At 48.1% G+C, this 13,194-nt stretch overlaps 1 long non-coding RNA gene across 1 annotated transcript; it reads left to right on the top strand.

Annotated features, from left to right (window-relative positions):
* Window positions 1-1,852: 1,852 nt before the first annotated feature.
* On the top strand, window positions 1,853-3,859 carry LOC140527905 (uncharacterized). Its single transcript, XR_011974966.1, has 3 exons — window positions 1,853-2,021; window positions 2,624-2,773; window positions 3,661-3,859. It is a non-coding gene; the product is annotated as an uncharacterized lncRNA (long non-coding RNA).
* Window positions 3,860-13,194: the final 9,335 nt, after the last annotated feature.

Here is a 13,194-nt window from a genome sequence, read left to right as displayed (position 1 = left end):
GGGAACGGTGAATGGGGGGTGGGGAGGTAATCCCATCCCATTTTACCCTCCCCCATACTACTGCGACACTCCGAAAACCACTATATCTCCACACACACACTACCCTCCCCCCCAGCCCCGTCCCCACCCCACATCCCTTCCCCTTGAAGTTTGAGCTCCTTTGCTACACTGAAATCGAAAGTAAAAGCTGAGGGCCCCGGGAGGCAATTGAGGGAACCTAACCGCCACCCTAGAAAATGGGGTAAACTGTTTCCCCTCCGTCACAGAAAGCCCCTGGAGTACAGGGGGGTGTTCAAAGCAGCAGACATGCCTCTACCTTCTAAGGGGATGCAGCAAAGGAAAACTGGGGGATAGAGAATATCTGTCTCCTGGCTGGGAGCCCCGAGGTTGAAGATGCCTCCCAACCTCATTTCAATCCCAAAGGGGGAACAAACGCCCTGTTGCTCCTCCTTCATTGTGTCAGCCACGGTTTGCCCGGGCTGGGGGCGCGGGACGACCCCCCCCGGGGGGGCGCCCCTTGGGGGAAGGAGGGTGGATAGCCTTTCAACTGGTCCCGGGGACTGGGATGGGTCTGGCCCCTGCGCTTGGGCCCCTACTCGATGGACCCTGGGCACCACCTTCCGGGATTGAGCTGGGGATAGAGGGATCGGGTCCGGGGGCCACCCCCCCAGGAGGGCGAGAGGGGACTGGTTTTGTCTGCTCCATCTCGGCTTTGGGAAAGCACCAGCCCCAGTACAAAATGGCGGGGGAAAGGGTGGTATCACAGGCACTAGCCACGCGGAGCAGCAGCTCGGCTCCCCCTGCAATGCAGCACCGAGTGGGGAGGGGGGACGGGCGGGGGCGGGGGGCCGGACACCAGCTTCTTCCGGGGGGCGGGGGCCCGGGCCGACCCCCTCCTTCCTTGGGCAGCTAGCTCTCGCTCAGCTTCCCCTCCCCCCCACGCCACCAGTCCCCCCCTCCCGCCCCCCACGCGGGCCCAGTCCGGCGGCGCGGCCGCCGCAGCCTCCGCCTCGCTCCGCAGAGCCCCAGCTAAGGCAGCTGCAGAAAATGGCTGCCAAAGCAGCGCCAGCCGCCACGCTGCCGTAGGGGAAGAGGCGAAAGGCTCCCCGCCTTCCCTCCCCTCCACGCTCCTCCTCCTCAGTCCCCATCCGGCCCTCCCCGCGGGGCCTTCCCGCACCCAGCCCGGGGGCCGGGCGGCTCCGACTGTTGGGAAGGGGGGAGCTGGCATTTTTACCTGCCAGCCAGGAGGGCAGGGTACGGAGGGGCGTGCACGTCTGACCTCCCCCTTCATCCCACCCCACACGGACACACCCCAAATCCCCTTTTTCTTCCCCAAGCAGAGTCGTTTTGGGGTAGAGAAAATTACTGATTACTAAGTGTTAAACCCGGAGAAACACAAAACCTGCCTCCCCATTAATATAGCTAATTTGTATGTGTGTATATATATATACACACACATACATATATATATGTACGTTTAATCCAATGCACCAGACTGAGCCTGATCCGACCAAAGATTACCCTCTTTGCAGGAATAAAGAAATTGCCATAGCCTAAAATACCGAAAGATTTGCGCCCGGAACTTCCAGGGGATGATCGGGTGAATGCCCTTGGCGTGCCACGTACTCTAGCAGGTGCAGGGAGGCTCGGCGACCGGAGCCTCCCAACCCGGACTCGATTCAAAACCCAGCTAACCCCAAAGGGGCCCCTCCCGAGGGCCCCACTCGGATGCTCCCGGGGCTTCCATTCTCTCGGGCTTGGGAAACCTCCAAAAGAGGAAGCGTCAGGACAGGCTGGACGTGGGTCAGGGGGAACAGGGGGTGAAGGTTCGGGGGATGTGGGGCGGCGCGGGAGGTGGCAGAACCCGGTTGGGAAGAAGAGAAACTTTTCGGAGTGATTCAGGCGAGACTGGGGTAGAAACGAAGAATGTGACTGAGGAACCTCTTTACTGGATTAGGATTCTAGACCCCAAAACAAGCGGAGGGCAGCCTATGCTGTCGGCTGCTCCCCCAGACTCTGAGGTGGGACCACTCTCCAACTTCGGGCAGAATGGGAGACAGAAGGGGGGGAGGGGTTATTGATTCATATTTATTTTGCATGTGTGTGTGTGTGTCTGTGTGTGTGTGTCTGTGTGTTTTACGTCTAACAAGTTCCCCTCCTCCTCATCCCCCTCCCCTCCAACTATGTTCTCAACTCTGCTTAGCGACTCCTCCAGTTTGGAAAACATATATAAAATCACTGGGATTGGGACTAGGTCAAAAAAATTCTAATCCTAGAATTGATTTAAATTGTTTGATTACGTGGTCAAGAGGACGGAGGGCTGGGGGGTGGGGTGGGGAGAAAGAAGGGCCCCTGAGTCCTTGGAAGTGCCAAGAAGGGGGTCGGGGATGGGAGAGGCGGGGTCTGTCTGCCTTTGATACAGCCAATCACCCTCTTTAGGGGTCTTTACCAACAGAAAGCTTTGAGGTCCTTCATTTATATACATTAACAAGCTATCTGCGTGTGTTTGACGTAAAGAATGTTTCTATCTGTGCGACATTCGCTTCAGGAGCACCAGGTGATTGGTTGTACTTGTGCATGTGTGACATGGCTGCGGATATATGCATGTTATATGTGTTTCCAGGAAACATGTGATACATGTCATGTGCTAACCACCCAAGACCTACGAAAGGCTACAGAGTACTGAGGGAAGCTGCTGACCAGTGTCCCTGTGCATTAAGGGAAATCTCGTTTTCAAGCAGAGAAAACACGGAAGCAGCAAATCTCAGCCAAGGTCAGGGGGAGAGAGATACGGCGCTGGCACCAAGCAGGGACTGTTTCTGCAGCACACAGCACTTCCTTCCTTAGAAACAGCCGCGAAGCAGACTATCTAACTAAATACACAGAAAAGCGCAGGCTGTTCCTTGCTCCCGAACCCCACCCGGCTAGGTCTGTGTTCTCTAGGGAAATGTCAGTCATTCAGAAAGAAGGTCGGAGGGCAGGAGCGGGATTGCCCGGGCGCAGATCAGGGTCACCATACCCCTCCGACCATCCTTCGTCCATTCCAGACCTCAGACTGTGCGGTTGAGCGCTTCCCCAAACTGGACTGCTCATCCCAGAGAATCTGCCCAGTAGGGGACGGTGCTGAGCCTGTCCCGTGGTGACAGGTGGGGAGAGCTCGCCCACAACCTCTTCCAAATGGTCGCCCTTTGGCCTCCTTGGCGGTGTACAAAGGAGTTCGGGAGTGATAGTCCTTCTCTGTCCTTGGGGTATGGGTCGGAGGAGAGAACAAACGCTAGAATACCAGACCATGTATAGGAATACACGGGGTCTCTTCCACGAAATGTGTGGGTGGGTGCTTGCGCCCATGTGTATTCAAGTATGAGATGGGGTCATACTATAAAGTCTAATGTCATTCACTCACTGAACCTGTTTCCAGGTGAGGTTCTAAGGTCCTTAAGAGAACCGAAGTTCTCCCTCCCTTGGGGCTCTAAAAGTAGTCTAAAACTTCCCCTCCCCCCACCACTTACCCTTCAGGGTGGGCGACTGGGAGTGCAAGGTTGGATGTCGAACTTACTTGGGCTCTATCACTTCTTCTTCAGTGACCTGAATTCTCCAGGATCTTTCCCAGAGAAGCCAGGGAAATCTCAGTGTTTACTCTGCTCCTAATTTTGCTTCTAGATTCCTCAACAACTGGCAGGAATTTAAAAGAACGTTTTAGAAGGAGCATGGATAATACTAATATGGAAAATCCACCCTGCAGGGGACAACCAGATCGACGTTAATTTGATTATACCTAATAAATTAATCCAACCCTGGCTTAGTCCATTCTCAGTTTTTCGCATATTTGGTTTCCTCCTCTCCTCTGCTAATTGTTCTAACCACCTTCTATGAGATTCACAGACCGGAGAGAAAAATCATTCCTAGATCCCTGTCTGTATATGTGTGTGCGCGCACGCGCGTGCGCGCGCGATGTGGAGCTGTTACTGGGCTGCAGCTATTGCTCCCCCCCACTCCGCCCCTCCATCCATTCCCAAAGTCCCCTCCCCCATCCGGGGCTTCCCGCTCCTTTGCTGCTCCTTTTTCTGCCCGCTTTGGGGAGGGGGAGTGCGTGGGGAAAGAGTGGGAAGCTGGGTAGGAGTGGAAAAGGGGGGCAAAGCGAGGCAAGTGAAAAGACGGGGGAGGGAGGTGTTGGAAAGAGAGAGGGAAGAAAAAGGGGGAAGGAGAAAAAAGGGGGGAAGAAGGGGGTGTAAAGAAGAGGAGAGAGGGGGGCAGGGATCGAGGTGGGTGGGGGAGGACGTCTGGCTCTTTTCCACTCGTGAGAGCTGGTTGCTGAGATACCAGCTAGCCAATAATATCTCACCAGCTCACTCCAGGCTCGGCTCTGTTGCCTTATATGGTGTAACCATTCTGCGGGGCGCTGGTACACATCACCATATATGGGCAGGAACCTAAATACAGTATATACCTTGTTCTCCCTTTGCCCAAGACAAGTTAAAAGGCGATTGATGGAGTGCGCTGCCAAAGCCACGCTGCAGCATGCCTCAGGACCCCAAAGGTCAGGGAGGATAGGAGTAGTGTGGCAGGAGCGACCCATTCTGCCCAGATGTGGCAGGCTCAATTCCAGCCCTGCCCCAGATGTGGCACTAGGAATGTACCAACTGCCGATGCAGCTCGGGTTTCTCTCTTTCTTTTTCTCCTCAGTTCTCGCTCTAGGTTTCTGAGATTGCTGATGCAAATGAACTGGGATTCAAACCTAATGTCTTTTGTTTAAATAATAATAAGAGAATGACCAGAGACATCACAACCAGAGAAACGGAATGTGGAAGAATAGGGAGAGAGAAGAGAAAGCGTCCCTCGAAACAGGTGTTTGGGGGTTCCTCTGGTTTCCTCCATATGCTTCACTTATCCTAATCCAAAAATGGTTCGAATATAATTCAAGCCATTGGGAACTGCAACCGGTTCCCGATCTCTCAGGCATGCCTTTCCTTCTCAGTCCTCTTATTCTCCCTGAAACCTCACTTCGGCTCTCTCAGGATCTCAGACCCCCGGGCTTGGGCTTACGATGGAGATGGGAAAGAAGGTCAGGATGGGTTGAATTGAATTTATCAGTTGGATTTTTTGTCCCCAGCTAGCTTCGAGGAGGGAGCCCGATGGCCAACTCCCTATCTGGGGGTACTCCACTGGGGGAGTAGAGAACTGAGAAGCAGCGGAGTCGTGCCTTATTACTGCTAATACTCGTCCACAGATCTCTCCGCGTTTTCCTGACGTCAAACGCATTGCTCACAAGCCATTGAACTGTTTTCTAGCTCACACTCTTGAGCCTGGAAGGTTCACGAGTTCATGATTCCGAGGGCTGATATCAAACTCTATCTGGAGAGAGGGAGAAGAATCCAAGGACTTGGGAATGTGAAAGAGACGCCCCGGGGGACTCTCAAATTCCCAATGGGCAATCTTCGTTCAGCAAGAATGGTTCTCTAGAAGACCTAATATCTTAGGTTTGAGAAAATTAGGTTCTCATCCTCCTACCTTACCTGACATGCATAAAGGAGGTTCCTAACCTTTGCTCACCGTGCTAAGGTCTTTTCTAGAAAGATCGGTGGTTTCCTTTCTTTCTCCTTACTTCCGGCAAGGACACGCCACCCACAGTAAGAGTGGGCTTAAGCAGCCTTACCACACTGTTATGTGGGAAGTGGAGAAGGAGGTTTAGGAAGGTATAAAGCCAGAGGCCCGGCAGAAAGAATTTAGATTCCAAGTTTTTGTTGGAGGAGTAGAGCTAGAGTGGATGTGCCTCATCACGGTTCCGCACGTGTTAGAAATTGAGGGATGCGCGGGATGAAGACAGCTAGGGCATAGTCTGTGCGAGACCAGAGAACCTCCTGAACCAGTTCTTCAGGAATTCAGTCTCTAGTTCGACGAGACTGGTTCAGGGCTTGTTGGACCTATCTTCATATATCGTGTAGCTATATCTGTAAATGACGCAGTCTCGTTCCTTCTAACATCTCCAAGCATTGCGCTCCACCTCATGACAGTTTCTCGAGATCTGAGATGTTGATTTCCTCGGGACTGAGGGCAGAAGGACTTGATTTTACTGCTCCAGAAAAGACTTCGCCTTCCCTCAGCCCGTCCAATTCCAAAGGCGAAACCCTGTTTAAAAAAAAAAAAAATGCGGTCTCCTGCTAGGTTCAGAAATTCCTCTAGGTTTGAAAAGAAGTTCGGGTTCGAATCAGGTTCGTGACAGCTTCTCAGCTTAGGCTCAGACTGCAGGGAAGTCACTTTCTCCTGATCTTCAGAGGAGGCTATTTCCAGTAGCATGATGCCACCTATAGAATGTACCTGGAATTAATCTGGAGTTGGGGTTTAGCAGTCAGCTGTTTGTAGGGAGCTGGGAGTTAAAAGATAGCTCCTACGGAAAGATTTTCTTAGACAGTGATTCATGGTCTTGAAAAGTATGGTCTCTCCGCCCAGAGTTTCTTCCCCTTCCTTTCCACCTTCTCATTTTCCTGTCTCCTTGCATGCAACTCATTGATGTGATTTTAAAAAAAATATTGTTGCTGGAGAAACTGAGTCATGGAGTAGAATCTTACCCAGATCATGGAATTTGAACTTATAAAGGGCCCAACTCCCTTCCCTACACTTTCCCACGGTGTGTTTTTCTTCGAGAGGTATGCCTACTAACGTGTGTATATGTCCAAAGTATTCTTTGAGAATCGAAGGAGAGGGAGAGGAAAAGGAGAGAGAGGTTGGAAGATATTGGTATTCATATGGACTCCTATGGTACTATCCTACGATTTGTAAGAACACTTTAGTGTGATGGCAAGTGTGTGTCTCTTCTCTTTTTAGGAGTGCTGCTGCCTCAATACTTCTGAATTCTTTTTTCTCACGACACTTAAAAGGGTGTTTGGTGGAGTCAGGGAGAGTCAGTGTGATAGAAAAGGATGGAGGAGGGTGTTGAAATATTAATGGTGTTCCTCACCCCTTCCTTTCTCTCCCTCCCATGGCCATAGTTGTCTCTCACCTCAGGTTCCTGGATCTCTGAAGGATCTAAGAATCTGGACCATTAGTAGTAGCAAGATATTCCTTTTGTTTGCGGTTTCAGAATAGGAGTACTTTTTTTTGTTTTTGTTTGTTTTTTGCAACTAGGGTCCTCAGTGCCTTTGAAGGCAAGCACCATTCAATTCTTCTTGTCTTAACTTGATGAAATTACTCTTTACACATCAACTTCATTGTTCACATAGAATGTCAGAAGATTTGAGAGAGCCTTGCTTGGAAGAGCCATACAATTTCATAGGTAATTGATTGAGTATGTGTCTGTCCATAGGTGATATGTTTTGTGCTTGTGTGATTTTGTGTGTGTGTGCGTGCTTATATACTCTGGACCCTCTAGATTCCTCATAATCCCTGGTTGAGGGCTGAGGTAAGGGAACTTTTCATGGGCCTAGAACAGCCTCTCCTCTCATCCTCCTCAGTATTTCATTCTAGACTGTCTTTGCCATATTAATTTCTTTACTGGAAGGATCTTGTTAGCTAAGATCCCCAGGAGGGAGGTAACTGCTTTAGGTTTTTTCCTGATCAGCTCAGTACCACCCACAGTAGAGAACCATTTTGAGACCTGAACCTCTGCCAGATTGTGAGACTTGAAAAGATTATGCCCTTGAAAGAGAGAGAGAGACAGAAAGACAGAGACAGAGACAGAGAGAGACAGAGACAGAGAGAGAGAGTGTGTGTGTGTGTATGTGTGTGTGTGTATGTGTAAATGTCCATCTCATTTCCTAGTCTTAGGAAAGAAGCAACAAGGAGTTCTCTAGTTAATGGAAGAAAACAATTGAGGAATATTACTCCTTTCTGCTCTGGACCCCAGCCTGGAACTCGTTTCTTCATCTTGAAGACAGCCTCTGGGATTTCAAAGTGCTCCATACACTGAATCTTATATTCTTCTTATGTGAAAATTGAGGCCCAGGGAAGGTTTGAGTCTCCATTGCTGGAGATATGAACTTGTCTAAAGGAGATGTAGGCTATGTTTCACACTTGGGCATAAATGAAGTTCTGAATGGGTCAGTTTGAGGACATAGATCACAATGAATGGCACTGGGCTAGATAAGCTTCAGAAGCTGTGAGTTAGTGATGAGGGGAAGGAGGCTAGTGTCTTCCCATGGGTGCATAGTTAATGCTGGGCAGGAATTCCTAGATCTTCTAGATCAGTGGGCATGAAGGACTTGGATAGGTCCTTTTTCATCTCATCACTTCCATATAGACAGACACTTGCCGCTTATCAGTGAATACTTTACACAATCACATCTCATATACTCATTTTTAGCTCCTACATTTATCTATTTCCAAGAAATCATACCTACTATGGCATATACATTGAGCTCTGGAGTCCAGTGGAGTGAATCATTTACACAGGGTTTATTATCTGAATAAATTCATCTGTCGTGCATGCACATTCACTGAAATAGGCTTCTTCAAATGCACTTGTGCATACACATCCAGGCACAAACACAATCTTATAAAAATGTTCAAGGTGATAAATGATCATGTCATTTCAAAGGAACCAAAGAACTGGATGCCTAGTTTTTTCAAGTAGCAGGGAGTGAAGGGCCCGCTTGAAGGGTGGTCAGAGAGCTACTGCCAGGCCTGAGGAATCGCCAGAGACTATCAGGTCAGCTACTCTTTATTTTTGAGCTCTGATCCCCCTTTCTTCAGTTGGAGGAGCTGCTAGATCTATCCAAAGGTCCTAAGTCTCCCCAACTGCGATCCGAGCATCGAAGCTCTTTTACTTTCACTAGGGTTTTGATCTACTTGAACTCTGGAGCAAACAATCCTCTGGAGTATTTTTGGTATTAACTAGATGCTGAGACTCTTTGAAGGAGCATGACAGGGAGGTAGAGAGCCTGAACTTCTGGAACCAAACCCTCCTTTGGAATCCATGCCAAATGTAGCTCGGAAGAGGGAACCCTGTCTTACTCCATCCAAACCTGGGGCATCAGAGAATTATCATGTCCATCAGCTCCTGGGAGATCACAACGGGGAAGCCACTAGTATACTTGTCACAGTTAGAGGACCTGTGAAGATACTGGCTCCAAACTTAGTTTTTCTGCTGTAGAGGAAAGATTAGGGAAAAGAGATTTGGAGGTCAGCAAACCCAATTACTGGATGACTTGATTAAACCATTTAATCCCCTCTCCTACTTCATGGCTCTGGTCTATAGAATGGGGGAAAATGAGTCAAATTTGGGTTTTTGGTATGATTGGGGAGTATTAAAGAGCTAAGGTGCCCACCTTTTTTGTTTTACTTTTAGCTACAATGATTAGGTGTTTTGTTCCTTCCACCACTCTCATGCCCAGACCAGAGTCTGGTTCTAGATTTCCCAGTGTGTGTGTGTGGGGGGGGGGAGCAGTAAGAAGGGGAGTGTGGTCAAAGGATGTGAGGCTATCTGAGCTGTAGGTTGAAGGCTGAGATGGGGAAATGGAGTTTCAGAAGTTCTGAAAGTCGTGACTCGCTTGGGAAACTTGCAAGTCTGAGGTACAAAAAGACAGTTTAAAGACAAAAGGACTAGGCATGAAAACTGCAGCCTTTGCATGCTAAGACTTTGAGCTATTACTGAGTCTCACAAAAGGTATCTATCATCACAAACTAGAGTACTTGGCCTTGGAGAGTGGGATTAAAAAGGTGTGTATTTATTAAAAGAAAGAGTCAAAACTATCTCTCGTTGTGTGTGAGCATCTACCTAATTATTCCTAGTCCTGACTCTGCATTAGGGACTAAATTCAAAAGAGTGAGTGACTGCCTGGCAGGTGAAAAAGGAAGAAGTTGGAGAGAGAACCTTCTAATATCTTCACAGTGTTGTCCAAAATCTGCCCCCGAAGCAAGTAGGAACATGCCACTATTTTGCTGTTCTTTGCCCCTTTTTTCCACTTCACAGGACTTCCAAAAGACTTCCCATAGTCTACCCACTTGGCAAAATAACCTGAACCTCCTTCACTCCCCCTTTAAAAACTTTGTCTATGAATCCCTCTTCTTCAGGGTCGCTCTGCCTGCTTTTCTTAGGACTTCAGCTGTATTGGTTTTGAGGAGTAGGGGTGGGGTCAGATTCCAAAAAGGAGGTCATGAAGATCAGCATTCCATTGCTGTCCAGGTGCCTATCCAGGTATCTTTTATTCAAACCAGAATCTTTTACTTTTTGAGAGGATAGCTCTTTTTCTAAACAGGGTACTTGAGGAAAGCCCCCCTCCCAGAAGATGTTTGCTCAGTGTGAGCACCTGACTTGGACAGCCCACTTTACTAATGTTAGCAGCATCCTAGGAAGGATGAAGACAAGTTTAAAAATCAGAACTGAAGTGTTTTAAGTTTTCTCTCAGTATAAAAGTCCCAGATAAATTTTCTTGCCAAATTTATTCATGACTTTTTCCCTTAGAGAGTTTTCTGCAGGCCACCATTCCATTGAAGAGGCTTGGGAGGTGATAAGGATGTGTGTATGGGCAATGAAGTTGGGGGGGAAAACCCTAAAAGATAGTTTCCCAACATGGTCTTTCCATTGTCTCCTGTTACACTGTTAGAAACATCAGCTGTTGTGGCAGAGATTTGTCTGGGGTCCTTTGCCTAAGCAGATCATATTAAAGAAAGAACTACTTTTGGCCATTAATCCAAGTGTAAGAAAAGAAGTCAATACTCTTTTCTCTACCCCTATTTAGTTTCTTCGGATCCTTCTCCTATCTTATCATCCTCACCCTTCTATCTTTTATGTTCTGGTTTGGGATTTCTGGACTGCCAGTGACTCAATGAGAAATACCAGCATAGGGAGGATGTATAGTGTTGAATAGGGGACTTCAGCAGCTGTCCAGTCCCGATTCACCTTGAATGAAGTGCTTAAATTCTAAACCTTCTGAAACTTGAAGGGAAAGGAAATCCTAAGTGTAAGCATTACCATTGACTTATTTTAGAAATCATCTTTATGTCTTCCATCAGAAACACAGAGACAACTCACATTGCTACCCCTTAATGCAATCTTTGGTTATAAGCTTCACTTTTTCAGAAAGAGTGAGAAAAGTGTCATAACGGATGCTTGCTTCAGAGTCAGGAAGAGAGAAGGGTGCAAGTTCTATTTTCTGACAAATGCTAACTGTGACTGAGAAAGTCATTTAACCTCAGAACTCAACAATAACAGCATTTACATAGCCCACTAAAAGTTACAAAGCTATGTGTGTGTGTGTGTGTGTGTGTGTGTGTGTGTGTATGGCATCTCTTTTGACCTCAACAACAATTCAGTGAATTAGGTGCTATTATTACCCCCATTTTACATAGGAGGAAACTGAGGCTGAGAGAGGTTTAGTGACTTGCTGGCAATAGTCTGAGACAGCCGATCTTCCTAACTTTAAGTCCAACATTCTATCCAACTGAGCTACCTAGCTTCCTCTAAACATAAATTGCTGAGAAGATGCCAACCTACATTGGTAGGAGTTTCCTCTTCTGGGAGTTCCCTATATCACTTCCTATACCACAAGTCCAGTTCCTGATTGATGTGCAACTTTAGACGAATCAATACTACCTTTATGTAAATGGAGATGGAAAGGTTAATACAAGTTGGTGAAGGTGAATCTGGTTTCAGAAGATTACATGATTTTCGCCTCCCTTTACAACCACCATCAATCATTTCCTATCTTAGACTGCAAAAAACTAGATGAAGGATGGAAATTTTGCCAGTAAATACGGTACCAATTTTCACTTAATTCGATTTCGCACAGGAGGGCTAGTGAACCAGGCTGAAAGACTGAGAGAGAAGAGAAGCCCCTAAGCTTGATTTGAGGCATTTCAGGTTGGATTAGCCTACTGTGGCTACCCTGTCTTCCTCCATGGACTTGGGCTAGGTAGCCTTGGTGGTCTTAGAGAGTCTTAACAGGCTCCTGGGAAAGAGATCTTCGTTTCCGATGCGAGGAGTGAGCGCTTGCGCAAGTCTAGAGCTGGCGGCTTGTCTGTCCCCTTCCCGGCAGCCTCTGAACCGTCAACAAAACTTCTGGGCGTGCGCGGAGCCAGCCCGAACCCCAGCATCCAGGCTCTAGCTGGATACCCTGTTTTATACCACAGGGGTATGGTGTTTGGCAGGATCCTCTTCCAGGGGAGGTTTCAAAAGGAAAAAACCCCAGAACTTGGTTCTTCGTGGATCTGGGGAAAACTCCAGTCCCTAAAAGAGAAACTCGTTACCGAGAGGAAGAAGGTGCTGGATGAGGAAGGAGGGGTTGCCTGTACCCGGAGTGTGCTGTCTATCTAGGTCAGAGATGAGAAGGCAATGCTAGAGGCTTCAGAAACCAGTTAACTCTCACTCTCTGTTCTTGAAAAGGCTGCCTCCACGCACTTACACTAACTAGCCAGTGGCAATCACAGCCCTTCAAAGATCCCGAAAGCATCGCCTCTTTCTAACTACAGCCCCTCGAGTTATGAGGAAGACAGTGTGTCTGAATTGTGCCTTTCTTGCCGAGGGAAACTCCTTCTAGGTGTCATCTGCCAGGGTAGCCTGCCTCCCTGTGTAATAATAGGCTGCTCACAGCTGCTCAGAACCTGTTTGCCTAAGCTTAAAAGGAGAGAGAGAATAAACTCTGCTTCCTTCTTTCCCCGCATCCCAGCAAAAGTAATGGAAAAGGACTTCCAGTTTGTGACTCATTTCATGGCCAATAGTGTCTGTAGAATAAATCATTTCTAATTTCTTTGGTGGGGGGAGAGGAGAGGGTAGAAGCGAGTGTGAAGAACTGATAAGAGTGCTTTGAACTCCCTGGGGGGTGCAACGAATGCCGGCCGAACTTCTCATTAAAGCCCCCAGGATGGCTGCAAGGTTTGCAGGAGATGAGATGGAGGCAACTGAGAAAGTGCCTTCAGCTGTTCTCAGGAGCTCATTTCTCATTCAGTCAACTATCGGGTTTTATTCACCGCAGACTTGCTAAGAAAGACTCAGGTAGCTTAAGGCTAGCTTTGACGATTCCGAGGATTTGTGAATAATAAGTGAAGCACTCCCTTGTCTTCTAGAAGCTTAAGTTCCAAAGAATCCACAAAACATTTATTAAGTCATTACTATGGGACAGGCACTATGCTAAACTCCGGGGATAGAAAGAAAGGCAAAGCACGGTCCCTACCTTCAAGAAGCTCATATTCTAATGAGGGACATTACATGCAAACAATTACCCATTCTCTTCGGAATATAAGTAGATGTGAGGCAACAGTAAT

The sequence above is a fragment of the Notamacropus eugenii genome, chromosome 2, assembly GCF_028372415.1.
Source record: "Notamacropus eugenii isolate mMacEug1 chromosome 2, mMacEug1.pri_v2, whole genome shotgun sequence".
Lineage (NCBI taxonomy): Eukaryota > Metazoa > Chordata > Mammalia > Diprotodontia > Macropodidae > Notamacropus > Notamacropus eugenii.
The sequence above is the reverse complement of the archived record's forward strand: the minus strand, read 5'-3'. Positions and strand labels throughout refer to the sequence as shown.